General features: G+C 41.8%; 1 protein-coding gene across 2 annotated transcripts in view; it reads left to right on the top strand.

Annotated features, from left to right (window-relative positions):
• The window catches only part of LOC139757449 (uncharacterized), a 652,064-nt gene that overhangs the window by 615,113 nt on the left and 18,399 nt on the right, over positions 1–18,552 (top strand). The window lies entirely within an intron of this gene.

The raw sequence follows: 18,552 nt of genomic DNA, 5'->3' as shown, positions 1-18,552 counted from the left end.
GAAAATCTTTTTATTCTCCCTAAAATTTAATGATACTCTCTCACCCCAACTCTCATTTGCCCTTTTTTTCACCTCTTGCACCTTTCTCTTGACCTCCTAGAGAGAGGTGGGTGATTATTGGTGCATATGCACCTGGGCATGAGAAGAAAGATCAAGAGAGGCAAGTGTTTTGGGAGCAGCTGAATGAGTGTGTTAGTGGTTTTGATGCACGAGACCAGGTTATAGTGATGGGTGATTTGAATGCAAAGGTGAGTAATGTGATAGTTGAGGGAATAATTGGTATACATGGGGTGTTCAGTGTTGTAAATGGAAATGGTGAAGAGCTTGTAGATTTATGTGCTGAAAAAGGACTGATGATTGGGAATACCTGGTTTAAAAATCGAGATATACATAAGTATACTTATGTAAGTAGGAGAGATGGCCAGAGAGCGTTACTGGATTGCGTGTTAATTGACAGGCGTGCGAAAGAGAGACTTTTGGATGTTAATGTGCTGAGAGGTGCAACTGGAGGGATGTCTGATCATTATCTTGTGGAGGCTAAGGTGAAGATTTGTATGGGTTTTCAGAAAAAAAGTGTGAATGTTGGGGTGAAGAGGGTGGTGAGAGTAAGTGAGCTTGGGAAGGAGACCTGTGTGAGGAAGTACCAGGAGAGACTGAGTACAGAATGGAAAAAGGTGAGAACAATGGAAATAAGGGGAGTGGGGGAGGAATGGGATGTATTTAGGGAATCAGTGATGGATTGCGCAAAAGATGCTTGTGGCATGAGAAGAGTGGGAGGTGGGTTGATTAGAAAGGGTAGTGAGTGGTGGGATGAAGAAGTAAGAGTATTAGTGAAAGAGAAGAGAGAGGCATTTGGACGATTTTTGCAGGGAAAAAATGCAATTGAATGGGAGATGTATAAAAGAAATATATATATATATATATATATATATATATATATATATATATATATATATATATATATATATATACCTCGCAAACGCGGGAGACAGCGACAAAGCAAAAAAAAAAAAAATATATATATATATATATATATATATATATATATATATATATATATATTTTTTATTATACTTTGTCGCTGTCTCCCGCGTTTGCGAGGTAGCGCAAGGAAACAGACGAAAGAAATGGCCCAACCCCCCCCATACACATGTATATACATACGTCCACCCACGCAAATATACATACCTACACAGCTTTCCATGGTTTACCCCAGACGCTTCACATGCCTTGATTCAATCCACTGACAGCACGTCAACCCCAGTATACCACATCGCTCCAATTCACTCTATTCCTTGCCCTCCTTTCACCCTCCTGCATGTTCAGGCCCCGATCACACAAAATCTTTTTCACTCCATCTTTCCACCTCCAATTTGGTCTCCCTCTTCTCCTCGTTCCCTCCACCTCCGACACATATATCCTCTTGGTCAATCTTTCCTCACTCATTCTCTCCATGTGCCCAAACCACTTCAAAACACCCTCTTCTGCTCTCTCAACCGCGCTCTTTTTATTTCCACACATCTCTCTTACCCTTACGTTACTCACTCGATCAAACCACCTCACACCACACATTGTCCTCAAACATCTCATTTCCAGCACATCCATCCTCCTGCGCACAACTCTATCCATAGCCCACGCCTCGCAACCATACAACATTGTTGGAACCACTATTCCTTCAAACATACCCATTTTTGCTTTCCGAGATAATGTTCTCGACTTCCACACATTCTTGAAGGCCCCCAGAATTTTCGCCCCCTCCCCCACCCTATGATCCACTTCCGCTTCCATGGTTCAATCCGCTGCCAGATCCACTCCCAGATATCTAAAACACTTCACTTCCTCCAGTTTTTCTCCATTCAAACTCACCTCCCAATTGACTTGACCCTCAACCCTACTGTACCTAATAACCTTGCTCTTATTCACATTTACTCTTAACTTTCTTCTTCCACACACTTTACCAAACTCAGTCACCAGCTTCTGCAGTTTCTCACATGAATCAGCCACCAGCGCTGTATCATCAGCGAACAACAACTGACTCACTTCCCAAGCTCTCTCATCCCCAACAGACTTCATACTTGCCCCTCTTTCCAAAACTCTTGCATTTACCTCCCTAACAACCCCATCCATAAACAAATTAAACAACCATGGAGACATCACACACCCCTGCCGCAAACCTACATTCACTGAGAACCAATCACTTTCCTCTCTTCCTACACGTACACATGCCTTACATCCTCGATAAAAACTTTTCACTGCTTCTAACAACTCTCCTCCCACACCATATATTCTTAATACCTTCCACAGAGCATCTCTATCAACTCTATCATATGCCTTCTCCAGATCCATAAATGCTACATACAAATCCATATGCTTTTCTAAGTATTTCTCACATACATTCTTCAAAGCAAACACCTGATCCACACATCCTCTACCACTTCTGAAACCACACTCCTCTTCCCCAATCTGATGCTCTGTACATGCCTTCACCCTCTCAATCAATACCCTCCCATATAATTTACCAGGAATACTCAACAAACTTATACCTCTGTAATTTGAGCACTCACTCTTATCCCCTTTGCCTTTGTACAATGGCACTATGCACGCATTCCGCCAATCCTCAGGCACCTCACCATGAGTCATACATACATTAAATAACCTTACCAACCATTCAACAATAGTCACCCCCTTTTTTAATAAACTCCACTGCAATACCATCCAAACCTGCTGCCTTGCTGGCTTTCATCTTCTGCAAAGCTTTCACTACCTCTTCTCTGTTTACCAAATCATTTTCCCTAACCCTCTCACTTTGCACACCACCTCGACCAAAACACCCTATATCTGCCACTCTATCATCAAACACATTCAACAAACCTTCAAAATACTCACTCCATCTCCTTCTCACATCACCACTACTTGTTATCACCTCCCCATTTGCGCCCTTCACTGAAGTTCCCATTTGCTCCCTTGTCTTACGCACTTTATTTACCTCCTTCCAGAAAATCTTTTTATTCTCCCTAAAATTTAATGATACTCTCTCACCCCAACTCTCATTTGCCCTTTTTTTCACCTCTTGCACCTTTCTCTTGACCTCCTGTCTCTTTCTTTTATACATCTCCCACTCAATTGCATTTTTTCCTTGCAAAAATCGTCCAAATGCCTCTCTCTTCTCTTTCACTAATACTCTTACTTCTTCATCCCACCACTCACTACCCTTTCTAATCAACCCACCTCCCACTCTTCTCGTGCCACAAGCATCTTTTGCGCAATCCATCACTGATTCCCTAAATACATCCCATTCCTCCCCCACTCCCCTTACTTCCATTGTTCTCACCTTTTTCCATTCTGTACTCAGTCTCTCCTGGTACTTCCTCACACAGGTCTCCTTTCCAAGCTCACTTACTCTCACCACCCTCTTCACCCCAACATTCACTCTTCTTTTCTGAAAACCCATACAAATATTCACCTTAGCCTCCACAAGATAATGATCAGACATCCCTCCAGTTGCACCTCTCAGCACATTAACATCCAAAAGTCTCTCTTTCGCACGCCTGTCAATTAACACGTAATCCAATAACGCTCTCTGGCCATCTCTCCTACTTACATAAGTATACTTATGTATATCTCTCTTTTTAAACCAGGTATTCCCAATCATCAGTCCTTTTTCAGCACATATATATATATATATATATATATATATATATATATATATATATATATATATATATATGTATATCATTAGATTTTAGGGAGAGTAAAAAGATGTTTTGGAAGGAGGTAAAGAAAGTGCGTAAGATAAGGGAGCAAATGGGAGCTTCAGTGAAGGGGGCTAATGGGAAGGTGATAACAAGTAGTGGTGATGTGAGAAGGAGATGGAGTGAGTATTTTGAAGGTTTGTTGAATGTGTTTGATGATAGAGTGGCAGATATAGGGTGTTTTGGTCGAGGTGGTGTGCAAAGTGAGAGGGTCAGGGAAAATGATTTGGTAAACAGAGAAGAGGTAGTAAAAGCTTTGCGGAAGATGAAAGCCGGCAAGGCAGCAGGTTTGGATGGTATTGCAGTGGAATTTATTAAAAAAGGGGGTGACTGTATTGTTGACTGGTTGGTAAGGTTATTTAATGTATGTATGATTCATGGTGAGGTGCCTGAGGATTGGTGGAATGCGTACTTAGTGGCATTGTACAGAGGCAAAGGGGATAAGAGTGAGTGCTCAAATTACAGAGGTATAAGTTTGTTGAGTATTCCTGGTAAATTATATGGGATGTTATTAATTGAGAGGGTGAAGGCATGTACAGAGCATCAGATTGGGGAAGAGCAGTGTGGTTTCAGAAGTGGTAGAGGATGTGTGGATCAGGTGTTTGCTTTGAAGAATGTATGAGAGAAAGAAGGCATATGATAGAGTTGATAGAGATGCTCTGTGGAAGGTATTAAGAATATATGGTGTGGAAGGCAAGTTGTTAGAAGCAGTGAAAAGTTTTTATCAAGGATGTAAGGCATGTGTACGTGTAGGAAGAGAGGAAAGTGATTGGTTCTCAATGAATGCAGGTTTGCGGCATGGGTGTGTGATGTCTCCATGGTTGTTTAATTTGTTTATGGATGAGGTTGTTAGGGAGGTAAATGCAAGAGTTTTGGAAAGAGAGGCAAGTATGAAGTCTGTTGGGGATGAGAGGGCTTGGGAAGTGAGTCAGTTGTTGTTTGCTGATGATACAGTGATGGTGGCTGATTCACATGAGAAACTGCAGAAGCTGGTGACTGAGTTTGGTAAAGTGTGTGAAAGAAGAAAGTTAGGAGTGAATGTGTCTAAGAGCAAGATTATTAGGTACAGTAGGGTTGAGGGTCAAGTCAATTGGGAGGTAAGTTTGAATGGAGAAAAACTGGAGGAAGTAAAGTGTTTTAGATATCTGGGAGTGCATCTGGCAGCAGATGGAACCATGGAAGCGGAAGTGAATCATAGGGTGGGGGAGGGGGCGAAAATCCTGGGAGCCTTGAAGAATGTGTGGAAGTCGAGAACATTATCTCGGAAAGCAAAAATGGGTATGTTTGAAGGAATAGTGGTTCCAACAATGTTGTATGGTTGCGAGGCGTAGGCTATGGATAGAGTTGTGCGCAGGAGGGTGGATGTGCTGGAAATGAGATGTTTGAGGACAATATATGGTGTGAGGTGGTTTGATTGAGTAAGTAATGTAAGGGTAAGAGAGATGTGTGTAAATAAAAAGAGCATGGTTGAGAGAGCAGAAGAGGGTGTTTTGAAATGGTTTGGGCACATGGAGAGAATGAGTGAGGAATCATTGACTAAGAGGATATATGTGTCGGAGGTGGAGGGAACGAGGAGAAGTGGGAGACCAAATTGGAGGTGGAAAGATGGAGTGAACAAGATTTTGTGTGATCAGGGCCTGAACATGCAGGATGGTGAAAGTCGGGCAAAGAATAGAGTGAATTGGATCGATGTGGTATACCGGGGTCGACGTGCTGTCAGTGGATTGAATCGGGGCATGTGAAACGTGTGGGGTAAACCATGGAAAGTTCTGTGGGGCCTGGATGTGGAAAGAGAGCTGTGGTTTCGGGCATTATTGCATGACAGCTAAAGACTGAGTGTGAACGAATGGGGTCTTTGTTGTCTTTTCCTAGCGCTACCTCGCACACATGAGGGGGGAGGGGGATGTTACTCCATGTGTGGCGAGGTGGCGATGGGAATGAATAAAGGCAGACAGTGTGAATTGTGTGCATGTGTATATATGTATTTGTCTGTGTGTGTATATATATATGTGTACATTGAGATGTATGGATATGTATATTTGTGTGTGTGGACGTGTATGTACATACATGTGTATGGGGGTGGGTTGGGCCATTTCTTTCTTCTGTTTCCTTGCGCTACCTCGCAAACGCGGGAGACAGCGACGAAGCAAAATAAATAAATAAATAGTATGGTTCATGGTGAAGTGCCTGAGGATTGGCAGAATGCATGCATAGTGCCATTGTACACAGGCAAAGGGGATAAAGGTGAGTGTTCAAATTACAGAGGTATAGTTTTGTTGAGTATTCCTGGGAAATTATATGGGAGGGTATTTATTAAGAGGGTAAAGGCATGTATGGAGCATCAGATTGGGGAAGAGCAGTGTGGTTTCAGAAGTGGTAGAGGATATGTTGATCAGGTGTTTGCTTTGAAGAATGTATGCGAGAAATACTTGGAAAAGCAGATGGATTTGTATGTAGCATTTATGGATCTGGAGAAGGCATATGATAGGGTTGATAGAGATGCTTTGTGGAAGGTATTAAGAGTATATGGTGTGGGAGGTAAGTTGCTAGAAGCAGTGAAAAGTGTTTATTATGGATGTAAGGCATGTGTATGAGTAGAAAGAGAGGAAAGTGATTGGTTCCTAGTGAATGTCAGCTTGCAGAAGGGCTGCGTGATGTCTCCATGATTGCTAACTTTTCTTATGGATGGGGTTGTTTGGGAGGTGAATGCAAGAGCTTTGGAGAGAGGGGCAAGTATACAGTCTGTTGTGGATGAGAGGGCTTGGGAAGTGAGTCAGTTGTTGTTCGCTAATGATACAGCACTGGTGGCTGATTCAGGTAAGAAACTGCAGAAGTTGGTGACTGAGTTTGGTAAAGTGTGTGAAAGAGGAAAGCTGAGAGTAAATGTGAATAAGAGCAAGGTAATTAGGTTGAGTAGGGTTGAGGGACAAGTAAATTGGGAGGTAAGTTTGAATGAAGAAAAGCTGGAGGAAGTGAAGTGTCTTAGATATCTAGGAGTGGAGTTAACAGGGAATGGAACCATGGAAGCAGAAGAGAGTCACAGGGTGGGGGAGAGGGGTAAAGTTTTGGGAGCGTTGAAGAACGTGTGGAAGGCGAGAATGGATATGTTTACAGGAATAATGGTTCCAACAATGTTATATGGTTGCGAGGCATGGGCTATGGATAGGATTGTGAGGAGGAGGGTGGATGTGTTGGAAAAGAAATGTTTGAGGACAATATATGGTGTGAGGTGGTTTGATCGAGTAAGTAATGAAATGGTAAGAGAGATGTGTGGTAATAAAAAGAGTGGTTGAGAGAGGAGAAGATTATTGAAATGGTTTGGACACATGGAAAGAATGAGTGAGGAAAGATTGACCAAGAGGATGTATGTGTCAGAGGTGGAGGGAATGAGAAGTGGGAGACCAAATTGGAGGTAGAAGGATGGAGTGAAAAAGATTTTGAGCAATCGGGGCCTGAACGTACTAGAGGGTGAAAGGCGGGTAAGGAATAGAGTGAATTGGAACGATGTGGTATCCCAGGGTCGACGTGCTGTTAATTGATTGAACCAGGGCAAGTGAAGTGTTTGGGGTAAACCATGGAAAGTTTTGTGGCGCCTGGATGTGGAAAGGGAGCTGTGGTTTCGGTGCATTATACATGACAGTTAGAGACTGAGTGTGAACGAATGTGGCCTTCGTTGTTATTTCCTAGCTGGGTGGCGACACTAATGGATGAAGGCAGCAAGTCTGAAGATGTACATGTGTATATATGTATATGTTTGTGTATGTATGTGTATGTATACGTTGAAATGTATAGGTATGTATATGTGAGTGTGTGGGCGTTCATGTATATACATGTGTATGTGGGTGGGTTGGGCCATTCTTTTGTCTGTTTCCTTGCACTACCTCGTCAATGCAGGAGACAGCAGCTAAGTATAATAATAGTAATTATAATAATGTCTAAATGTGAGTGGATGTAACCAAGATGTGAAAAAAGGAGAGATAGGTAGTATGTTTGAGGAAAGGAACCTGGATGTTTTGGCTCTGAGTGAAACGAAGCTCAAGGGTAAAGGGGAAGAGTGGTTTGGGAAGGTCTTGGGAGTAAAGTCAGGGGTTAGTGAGAGGACAAGAGTAAGGGAAGGAGTAGCAGTACTCCAGAAACAGGAGTTGTGGGAGTATGTGATAGAATGTAAGAAAGTAAATTCTCGATTAATATGGGTAAAACTGAAAGTTGATGGAGAGAGATGGGTGATTATTGGTGCATATGCACCTGGACAAGAAGAAAGATCATGAGAGGCAAGTGTTTTGGGAGCAGCTGAATGAGTGTGTTAGTGGTTTTGATGCACGAGACCAGGTTATAGTGATGGGTGATTTGAATGCAAAGGTGAGTAATGTGATAGTTGAGGGAATAATTGGTATACATGGGGTGTTCAGTGTTGTAAATGGAAATGGTGAAGAGCTTGTAGATTTATGTGCTGAAAAAGGACTGATGATTGGGAATACCTGGTTTAAAAAGCGAGATATACATAAGTATATGTATGTAAGTAGGAGAGATGGCCAGAGAGCATTATTGGATTACGTGTTAATTGACAGGCGCGTGAAAGAGAGACTTTTGGATGTTAATGTGCTGAGAGGTGCAACTGGAGGGATGTCTGATCATTATCTTGTGGAGGCTAAGGTGAAGATTTGTATGGGTTTTCAGAAAAGAAGAGTGAATGTTGGGGTGAAGAGGGTGGTGAGAGTAAGTGAGCTTGGGAAGGAGACTTGTGTGAAGAAGTACCAGAAGAGACTGAGTACAGAATGGAAAAAGGTGAGAACAATGGAAGTAAGGGGAGTGGGGGAGGAATGGGATGTATTTAGGGAATCAGTGATGGATTGCGCAAAAGATGCTTGTGGCATGAGAAGAGTGGGAGGTGGGTTGATTAGAAAGGGTAGTGAATGGTGGGATGAAGAAGTAAGATTATTAGTGAAAGAGAAGAGAGAGGCATTTGGACGATTTTTGCAGGGAAAAAATGCAATTGAGTGGGAGATGTATAAAAGAAAGAGACAGGAGGTCAAGAGAAAGGTGCAAGAGGTGAAAAAGAGGGCAAATGAGAGTTGGGGTGAGAGAGTATCATTAAATTTTAGGGAGAATAAAAAGATGTTCTGGAAGGAGGTAAATAAAGTGTGTAAGACAAGGGAGCAAATGGGAACTTCAGTGAAGGGTGCAAATGGGGAGGTGATAACAAGTAGTGGTGATGTGAGATGGAGATGGAGTGAGTATTTTGAAGGTTTGTTGAATGTGTTTGATGATAGAGTGGCAGATATAGGGTGTTTTGGTCGAGGTGGTGTGCAAAGTGAGAGGGTTAGGGAAAATGATTTGGTAAACAGAGAAGAGGTAGTAAAAGCTTTGCGGAAGATGAAAGCCGGCAAGGCAGCGGGTTTGGATGGTATTGCAGTGGAATTTATTAAAAAAGGGAGTGAGTGTATTATTGAGTGGTTGGTAAGGTTATTTAATGTATGTATGACTCATGGTGAGGTGCCTGAGGATTGGCGGAATGCGTGCATAGTGCCATTGTACAAAGGCAAAGGGGATAAGAGTGAGTGCTCAAATTACAGAGGTATAAGTTTGTTGAGTATTCCTGGTAAATTATATGAGAGGGTATTGATTGAGAGGGTGAAGGCATGTACAGAGCATCAGATTGGGGAAGAGCAGTGTGGTTTCAGAAGTGGTAGAGGATGTGTGGATCAGGTGTTTGCTTTGAAGAATGTATGTGAGAAATACTTAGAAAAGCAAATGGATTTGTATGTAGCATTTATGGATCTGGAGAAGGCATATGATAGAGTTGATAGAGATGCTCTGTGGAAGGTATTAAGAATATATGGTGTGGGAGGCAAGTTGTTAGAAGCAGTGAAAAGTTTTTATCGAGGATGTAAGGCATGTGTACGTGTAGGAAGAGAGGAAAGTGATTGGTTCTCAGTGAATGTAGGTTTGCGGCAGGGGTGTGTGATGTCTCCATGGTTGTTTAATTTGTTTATGGATGAGGTTGTTAGGGAGGTGAATGCAAGAGTTTTAGAAAGAGGGGCAAGTATGAAGTCTGTTGGGGATGAGAGAGCTTGGGAAGTGAGTCAGTTGTTGTTCGCTGATGATACAGCGCTGGTGGCTGATTCATGTGAGAAACTGCAGAAGCTGGTGACTGAGTTTGGTAAAGTGTGTGAAAGAAGAAAGTTAAGAGTAAATGTGAATAACAGCAAGGTAATTAGGTACAGTAGGGGTGAGGGTCAAGTCAATTGGGAGGTAAGTTTGAATGGAGAAAAACTGGAGGAAGTAAAGTGTTTTAGATATCTGGTGGTGGATCTGGCAGCGGATGGAACCATGGAAGCGTAAGTGAATCATAGGGTGGGGGAGGGGGCGAAAATCCTGGGAGCCTTGAAGAATGTGTGGAAGTCGAGAACATTATCTCGGAAAGCAAAAATGGGTATGTTTGAAGGAATAGTGGTTCCAACAATGTTGTATGGTTGCGAGGCGTGGGCTATGGATAGAGTTGTGTGCAGGAGGATGGATGTGCTGGAAATGAGATGTTTGAGGACAATGTGTGGTATGAGGTTGTTTGATCGAGTAAGGAACGTAAGGGTAAGAGAGATGTTTGGAAATAAAAAGAGCGTGGTTGAGAGAGCAGAAGAGGGTGTTTTGAAATGGTTTGGTCACATAGAGAGAATGAGTGAGGAAAGATTGACCAAGAGGATATATGTGTCGGAGGTGGAGGGAACGAGGAGAAGTGGGAGACCAAATTGGAGGTGGAAAGATGGAGTGAAAAAGATTTTGTGTGATCGGGGCCTGAACATGCAGGAGGGTGAAAGGAGGGCAAGGAATAGAGTGAATTGGATTGATTTGGTATACCGGGGTTGACGTGCTGTCAGTGGATTGAATCAGGGCATGTGAAGCATGTGGGGTAAACCATGGAAAGCTGTGTATGTATGTATATTTGCGTGTGTGGACGTATATATATACATGTGTATGGGGTGGGTTGGGCCATTTCTTTCGTCTGTTTCCTTGCGCTACCTCGCAAACGCGGGAGACAGCGACAAAGAAAAAAAAAAAAAAAAAGATGATTGAAAGGAGGTTAAAAGTTTTTGTAAAACAAGAGAATAAATGGGAACATCAGTGAATGATGCACATGGGGAAGTGGTATTGGGCTATGATGAGATGAAGATGAGAAGGAGTAAGTATTGTGAAGGATTGTTGAATGTGTTTAATGATAGGTTGGCAGATATAGGATTATTTGGTTGGAGAATTATGACAAGTAAGAGTCGTGGCAAGTAGTTTGGTGAAAAGAAAAGAGGTGGTAAAAATCTTGTATAAGATAAAGTGTGGCAAGGTGGCTGAAATGGCTGATATTGCATCTAAATTTCAAAAGAAAGGGGTAACTGTGTTGTTAATTGATTAGTTTGGATTTTCAGTGTGTGTATGGCTCATGATGAGATGCCTCAGGATTGGCAGAATGCCTGTGTAGTGCCAATGTGTAAAGGCAAGGGGGAACAAAGATAAGTGTTCATTTTACAGAGGAGCAAGTTTACTGAATGTACGTGGTATGTTGTATGGAAGAATGGTGATTGAGAGGGTGGTGGCACAGATGGAGCATCAGGAAGGGGAAGGATAGTGTGGTTTCAAGAGTGGTAGAGGATGTGTTGATCAGGTGTTTGCTCAGATTAATGTGGATGACAAATACCTAGAGGAACAAAAGGATTTGTATGTGGCGCTTGTGGATCTGGAGAAAGCATTTTATAGAAATGCCTTGTGAATGTGTTACAAATGTATGATGTAGGAGGAAAGTTATTTAAAGCAGTGAGGGACGTTTTAGCAAAAGAATAAGGTGTGTGTGTGTGTGTGAGTAGGTAAAGAGGAGGATGAGTGGTTCCTGGTGGAGGTGGGTCTTTTGCAAGGGTGTGTGACGTCAGCATGGGTGTTTCATTTGTGTATAGATGAGGTGGTGAGGGAGTTGATTACAAGGGCTTGGAGAGAGGGGCAAGTATATCATCTGATGAGGTGGGGCTGGGTGCTTAGGAGATGAGTCAGCTGTAGTTTGCTGATGACACAGTGCTGGTGGTACATTTGAGTGAGAAACTGCAGAATCTGGTGTCTTGAGTTTGGGAAAGTGTGGGAAAGGAGAAAGTTGAGAGTGAATGTGAATAAAAGCAAGTTTATTAGGTTTAGCAGGGCAAAGAGACAGATTCTGAGTGGAGAAAACTTGAAGGTGGTGTTTTTTAGATACCTGAGAGTGGACATGACTTAGAAGCTAAGGTGAGTAATGAGGTGGGTGAGGAGTTTAGGTTCTAGGAGCATTGAGGAATATGTAGAAAAAAGAGGGCATTGGAGGGCAAAGATAGCCATGTTTGAAGGTAAACTCTAGTAGTTCCAATGATGTAAGAATGTGAGGTATGGGTAATAGATGAGGCTGTATGGAAGAGGTTGTATGAGTTACAAAGGAAATTTTTTGCAGACAGTAAGTTGTATGAGGAGGATTGATTGAAATCAATGATGGGGTAAGAGAAAAGTGTGGTAATAAGAAAAGCATGGTTGAAAGAGCTGAAGACAGTGTGCTGAAATGGTTCAGACATATGGAGAGAATGAGTGAGAAAAGGTTGACAAAGAGGATACATATGCCTGAAGTGGAAGGGACAAGGAGAAGGGGGAGCCTGAATTGGTGATGGAAGGTTGGAATGAATAAAGTTTTTAGTCCTTGGGGATTGAACATACTAAAGAGTGAAAGAAGTGCATAGGATATAGCAAATTGTAGTGATGTAGTGATATAGGGGGCGATGTGCTGTCAGTGGACTTAACCAGGCCATATGAATCAGCTGGGGGAAAGCACAGAAAGGCCTTTGTGGTTTGGTCCTGGATAGGGGAATATTTTCTTCCCATAAGACTGTGACGAGGACAGCTGAGACGGTGTAAACTTTGATCACCGTCAAGAGCTCCCCCTCTCAAACCACCTGGTGATGTCAGCATTAACTAAACTTTTGTCAACGACCACAGCAGGACTACGGAAGAGGTGTATATCAGCATACATGACAGCTAGGGATTGGATGGAAGTGAATAAGGCCTTGTCTTTGTCTGTTCCTGGCATTGAATTACTAATGTGGGAAACAGCAAAACAAAATATAAAGGTCCTTTCACGTGCAGATGATCTTACAGTACATAACAACACCCTGGCACTGCAGTAGCTGCAACAAAAATGCAGCATTACATTATGCAACTGGAACAATGGCTTACCCGGAACAGAATGTTTGCATCTCCATAAAAGTCTTCAGTCCCTCTCTTAAACACCAGACAGACATTAATCGAGCTCACATTTTCCAGTCACAGCGAATGGTTAATCACACACGCTGAACAAAAATCTAACCTCTCTAGACTTCACATTTAACACACATTATTTTCACTCCCCAAAATAATAACATCTACACAAAAGCAACACACAAACCAAATACCCTTTGAACACTAACTAGCACCATTGCTATAAACAATTCATCTGTTTCACTCTAAACTACACCTCACCTACCCAGTATTCCTTTTTCTCAAAGGCAAATATCACAGAACAGCAACCCTGACCAAACACTTTACTTAGAACAGTCACTTGGTGCCTAGCAGCACAAACACTATAAAGCTAGACAATGAAACAAAGATCCTCTCACTTAAAACCCCTTTAACATGCTCAGTACTCAGTTTTTTTTAACAGCCCTAATCCCCTCCCACCCAAACCATTCCATTAGTAACCACCAGCCCCCAAGTAGAACTATGAACCTTAGCCCTGCCTCATATTTCAGTACTGTATTTCACAGATCTCTTAACCACCAACAAATGATACAGTGACAAAACACACACACACACACACACACACACACTGAACCAATTAAGCAGTAAAGAACTACCCTCCCAGCTCAGTTTTGAATTCCACCCCGCCTGACATGCTCCCACCAGGAACAAAACTCCCCAGAGAAACATAAGTCACACTTTACCATCTATGCTTTGGATATCATCCATTCCTACAAAACTACAAACACCATTTCAACATATTCCAAGACCCTTCATGCCGTTGATGCAACTGCCTTAACAAAGACAGTGAGTACTCACTACTTAATTGCAATTATAATGAAGATGCAAACCACATAAAATGGAACACTCAGAATAGTCATTGACTGCCTAACAACCACAAACACTCAATGCCTTCATAGTGAAATAAAGCTCCCCCCATTACAGTCCCACTTCAACATGCTCAGCACTCAGTTCTATGCAACAGTACTAGACCCTTCCCACCCAAACCACTCTATAACAAACCACCCACCACCAAGTAGAAATAGAAAGCTTGCCCCTGCCTTACACTTCAGTAACCTCTACTTATATATCTCCCCAGAACCAAGTAATATAACACTGACAAAACACATGATACTCTGAACTAATCCAACAAACATAAAACATCTGACCTCAGAAGAGGATATTACTTTAAACATGACTATACAATTCGGGTGGCAGAGGAGGTCCATTCAGAGTAGGCTTGTTGGCTATGGTCAGTAATGGGATATACTCTTAGACTTACTTTAAAATTGATATTACATAAAACATAATTTGTTACGAAAGGATTTTTTTTGTGGTGTGGTGGTGATGGTGACCTATTCGAAGAAAGTCAGTGAAGGTTATATACTAGTCTAATCAGAAAGTATTAACTATTGCATAGAGCTTGTGTCATGATGACTAATCTCCCCATTAGTTTATTGAAATGAAAATTCATTTAGACAGATGATTTATTGTTCTAATTAGTAATGTGAAGGCTAGCAGTATCAAGATTCATTGGGGACAGATTTATTCTAGTGTGATACATTTAGACCACTTCTGCCCTTACTTTTTTTCCTTTCTATGATAAAATGAAAATCAATTTAGACAAATAACTTTTCTTTCTAAATAGTAGCATGAAGACTAGCAGTAACAAGATTCACTGGGGCACAGATTTTCCAGAGGCACTTTTAAACCACTTCTGCCCTTTATTTTTTCCTTTCTATATAATCTTTTTGATATAGTGAATGATTATATTTACCACTGGTTTATCTTATGTTTAAATTGTTACTGAGAGAGGTGAATTGTAAGAACCAGTGGTTAAATGGCTTTCTAGATGTGGGATGAATATACTATAGGTAAGCATGTACAGCATGTATCTTAAGGCTAAATATTGTGAAATCTCTTTGTCCACTCCAGTCATTCTTTTTCCAGTATGGTGTCTCACACTATCCGAAGGGTTGTCTTTCTGGTCTGTCTCTTTCCTTTACACTGTCTATTACTATCCAGAAGGGCAGTCCTTCCAATTTATTTATGTCCATTATGTTGTCTCTTACTCTCCAGAAGGGTGGTCCTTCTAGTCTATCTCTATCCATTATGCTGTCTCTTAATATCCAGAAGGGTAGTCCTTCCAGGCTATTAATACTCTTTACAGGAAGAGCATCCCTAATCTGAAAATCCAAAATCCCAAATGCTCCATAATCCAAAACTTTTTGATCGGCAACATGACATACAAATGGAAAATTCCACACCTGACCTCACTTGCCCATGCTGGGCTCTGACACTCTGTTGGTGCCAGTTTGGTACAAACCATCGTCACTGCCAGACCTACATGCATTACTCACTGTTTTTTGCTTATTCTCTGCTCTATGTGAATAAGTGTAAGAAAATGATTGCATATAAGTAGCATATGAATTCAGAGTCAGGAATGAAGGTGATGCCAAACAACCACGGATTGTTCACATTAATGGCTGAGGTTGTGACACCTTATCTTTCTGATGGTTCAGTGTTACAAAAACTTTATTCCATGCACAAAATTAGTAAAAATATTGTGTACATTACCTTCAGGCTAAGTGTAAAAGTTGTATATGAAACATAGATAGATTTTGTGTCTAGACTTGGATCCCATCCCAAGATATTTCATTATATATTATCCATCATGACAAATATGGAAAACAGGATGGTTTGGAAACAAATGGGTTAGAGCTGAAACATACCTCAGCATTTCGACCTTTCACCTGTCTTCCTCAGGAGATACTGATTCCAGCATTCAGCAGAACCATATTCTCCAGTGAGTGATGGTCACCACCTGTTCACATCAATCTTCACTGCCTGACATGACGAGCAGATGAACTCAGACCTTGTGTTAATGTTCTTAATCCCTACCTCTAGGTAAGCTTTCACTTTATCACAAAATGGTCAATGCCAAGGCAACTACAGGCAAGTGACAATCCATTTAGTGATAGTGTGAAAGCTTACCTAGAGGAAGGGATTAAGCCCAACATTATCTCAGGATCTAGGTTCATCTGCTGGTCACGTCAGGCAATGAACATCGCTGCGAATGAACACAGTCCTGCCGAATGCTGGAAAAAGTATCTCTTGAGGAAGACCGTTGAATGGTTCAAAACGTTGAGGTATGTCTCAGCTCTAACCCATTTGTTTCCATACCATCTTGCTTTCCCCATGTCTCAATATGTATTTATTTATCTATTTATTTTGCTTTGTCGCTGTCTCCTGGGTAGGCGAGGTAGCGCAAGGAAACAGACGAAAGAATGGCCCAACCCACTCACATATACATGTATATACATACACGTCCACCCATGCAAATATACATACCTATACATCTCAACGTATACATATATATACACACACAGACATATGCACATAGTGCTAGGAAAAGACAACAAAGGCTGCATTTGTTCACACTCAGTCTCTAGCTGTCATGTAATAATGCACCGAAACCACAGCTCCCTTTCCATATCCAGGCCCCACAGAACTTTCCATTGTTGACCCCAGATGCTTCACATGCCCTGGTTCAATCCATTGACAGCACATCGACCCCGGTATACCACATCGTTCCAATTCACTCTATTCCTTGCACACCTTTCACCCTCCTGGATGTTCAGGCCCCGATCACTCAAAATCTTTTTCACTCCATCTTTCCACCTCCAATTTGGTCTCCCACTTCTCCTTGTTCCCTCCACCTCTGACACATATATCCTCTTTGTCAATCTTTCCTCACTCATTCTCTCCATGTGACCAAACCATTTCAAAACACCCTCTTCTGCTCTCTCAACCACACTCTTTTTATTACCACACATCTCTCTTACCATATTATTACTTACTCGAACAAACCACCTCACACCATGTAATGTCTTCAAACATCTCATTTCCAGCACATCCACCCACCTGCGCACAACTCTATCTATAGCCCTCGCCTTGCAACCATATAACATTGTTGGAACCACTATTCCTTCAAACATACCTATTTTTGCTTTCCGAGATAATGTTCTCAACTTCCACACATTCTTCAATGCTCCCAGAACTTTCACCCCCTCATCCACCCTTTGATTCACTTCCACTTCCATGGTTCCATCCGCTGCCAAATCCACTCCCAGATATCTAAAACACTTCACTTCCTCCAGTTTTTCTTCATTCAAACTTACCTCCCAATTGACTTGACCCTCAACCCTACTGTACCTAATAACCTTGCTCTTATTCACATTTACTCTCAACTTTCTTCTTTCACACACTTTACCAAACTCAGTCACCAGCTTCTGCAGTTTCTCACATGAATCAACCACCAGCGCTGTATCATCAGTGAACAACAACTGACTCACTTCCCAAGCTCTCTCATCCACAACAGACTGCATACTTGCCTCTTTCCAAAACTCTTGCATTCACCTCCCTAACAACCCCATCCATAAACAAATTTAACAACCATGGAGACATCACACACCCCTGCCGCAAACCTACATTCACTGAGAACCAATCACTTTCCTCTCTTCCTACATGTACACATGCCTTACATCCTCGATAAAAACTTTCCACTGCTTCTAACAACTTGCCTCCCACACCATATATTCTTAATACCTTTCAGAGAGCATCTCTATCAACTCTATCATATGCATTCTCCAGATCCATAAATGCTACATACAAATCCATTTGCTTTTCTAAGTATTTCTCACATACATTGCTTAAAAGCAAACACCTGATCCACACATCCTCTACCACCTCTGAAACCACACTGCTCTTCCCTAATCTGATGCTCTGTACATGCCTTCACCCTCTCAATCAATACCCTCCCATATAATTTCCCAGGAATACTCAACAAACTTATACCTCTGTAATTTGGGCACTCACCTTTGTCCCCTTTGCCTTTGTACAATGGCACTATGCATGCATTCCGCCAATCCTCAAGCACCTCACCATGAATCATACATACATTAAATAACCTTACCAACCAATCAACAATACAATCACCCCCTTTTTTGATAAATTCCACTGCAATACCATCCAAACCCGCTGCCTTGCCGGCTTTCATCTTTCGCAAAGCTTTTACTACCTCTTCCCTGTTTACCAACTCATTTTCCCTAACCTTCTGACTTTGCACACCACCTCGACCAAAACACCCTATATCTGCCACTCTATCATCAAACACATTCAACAAACCTTCAAAATACTCACTCCATCTCCTTCTCACATCACCACTACTTGTTATCACCTCCCCATTAGCCCCCTTCACTGAAGTTCCCATTTGTTCTCTTGTCTTACGCACTTTATTTACCTCCTTCCATAACATCTTTTTATTCTCCCTAAAATTTAATGATACTCTCTCACCCCATCTCTCATTTGCCCTCTTTTTCACCTCTTGCACCATTCTCTTGACCTCCTGCCTCTTTCTTTTATACATCTCCCACTCATTTGCATTATTTCCTTGCAAAAATCGTCCAAATGCCTCTCTCTTCTCTTTCACTAATAATCTTACTTCTTCATCCCACCACTCACTACCCTTTCT

The sequence above is a fragment of the Panulirus ornatus genome, chromosome 26, assembly GCF_036320965.1.
Source record: "Panulirus ornatus isolate Po-2019 chromosome 26, ASM3632096v1, whole genome shotgun sequence".
Taxonomy (NCBI): domain Eukaryota; kingdom Metazoa; phylum Arthropoda; class Malacostraca; order Decapoda; family Palinuridae; genus Panulirus; species Panulirus ornatus.
This window is presented reverse-complemented; position numbering and strand designations above follow the sequence as displayed.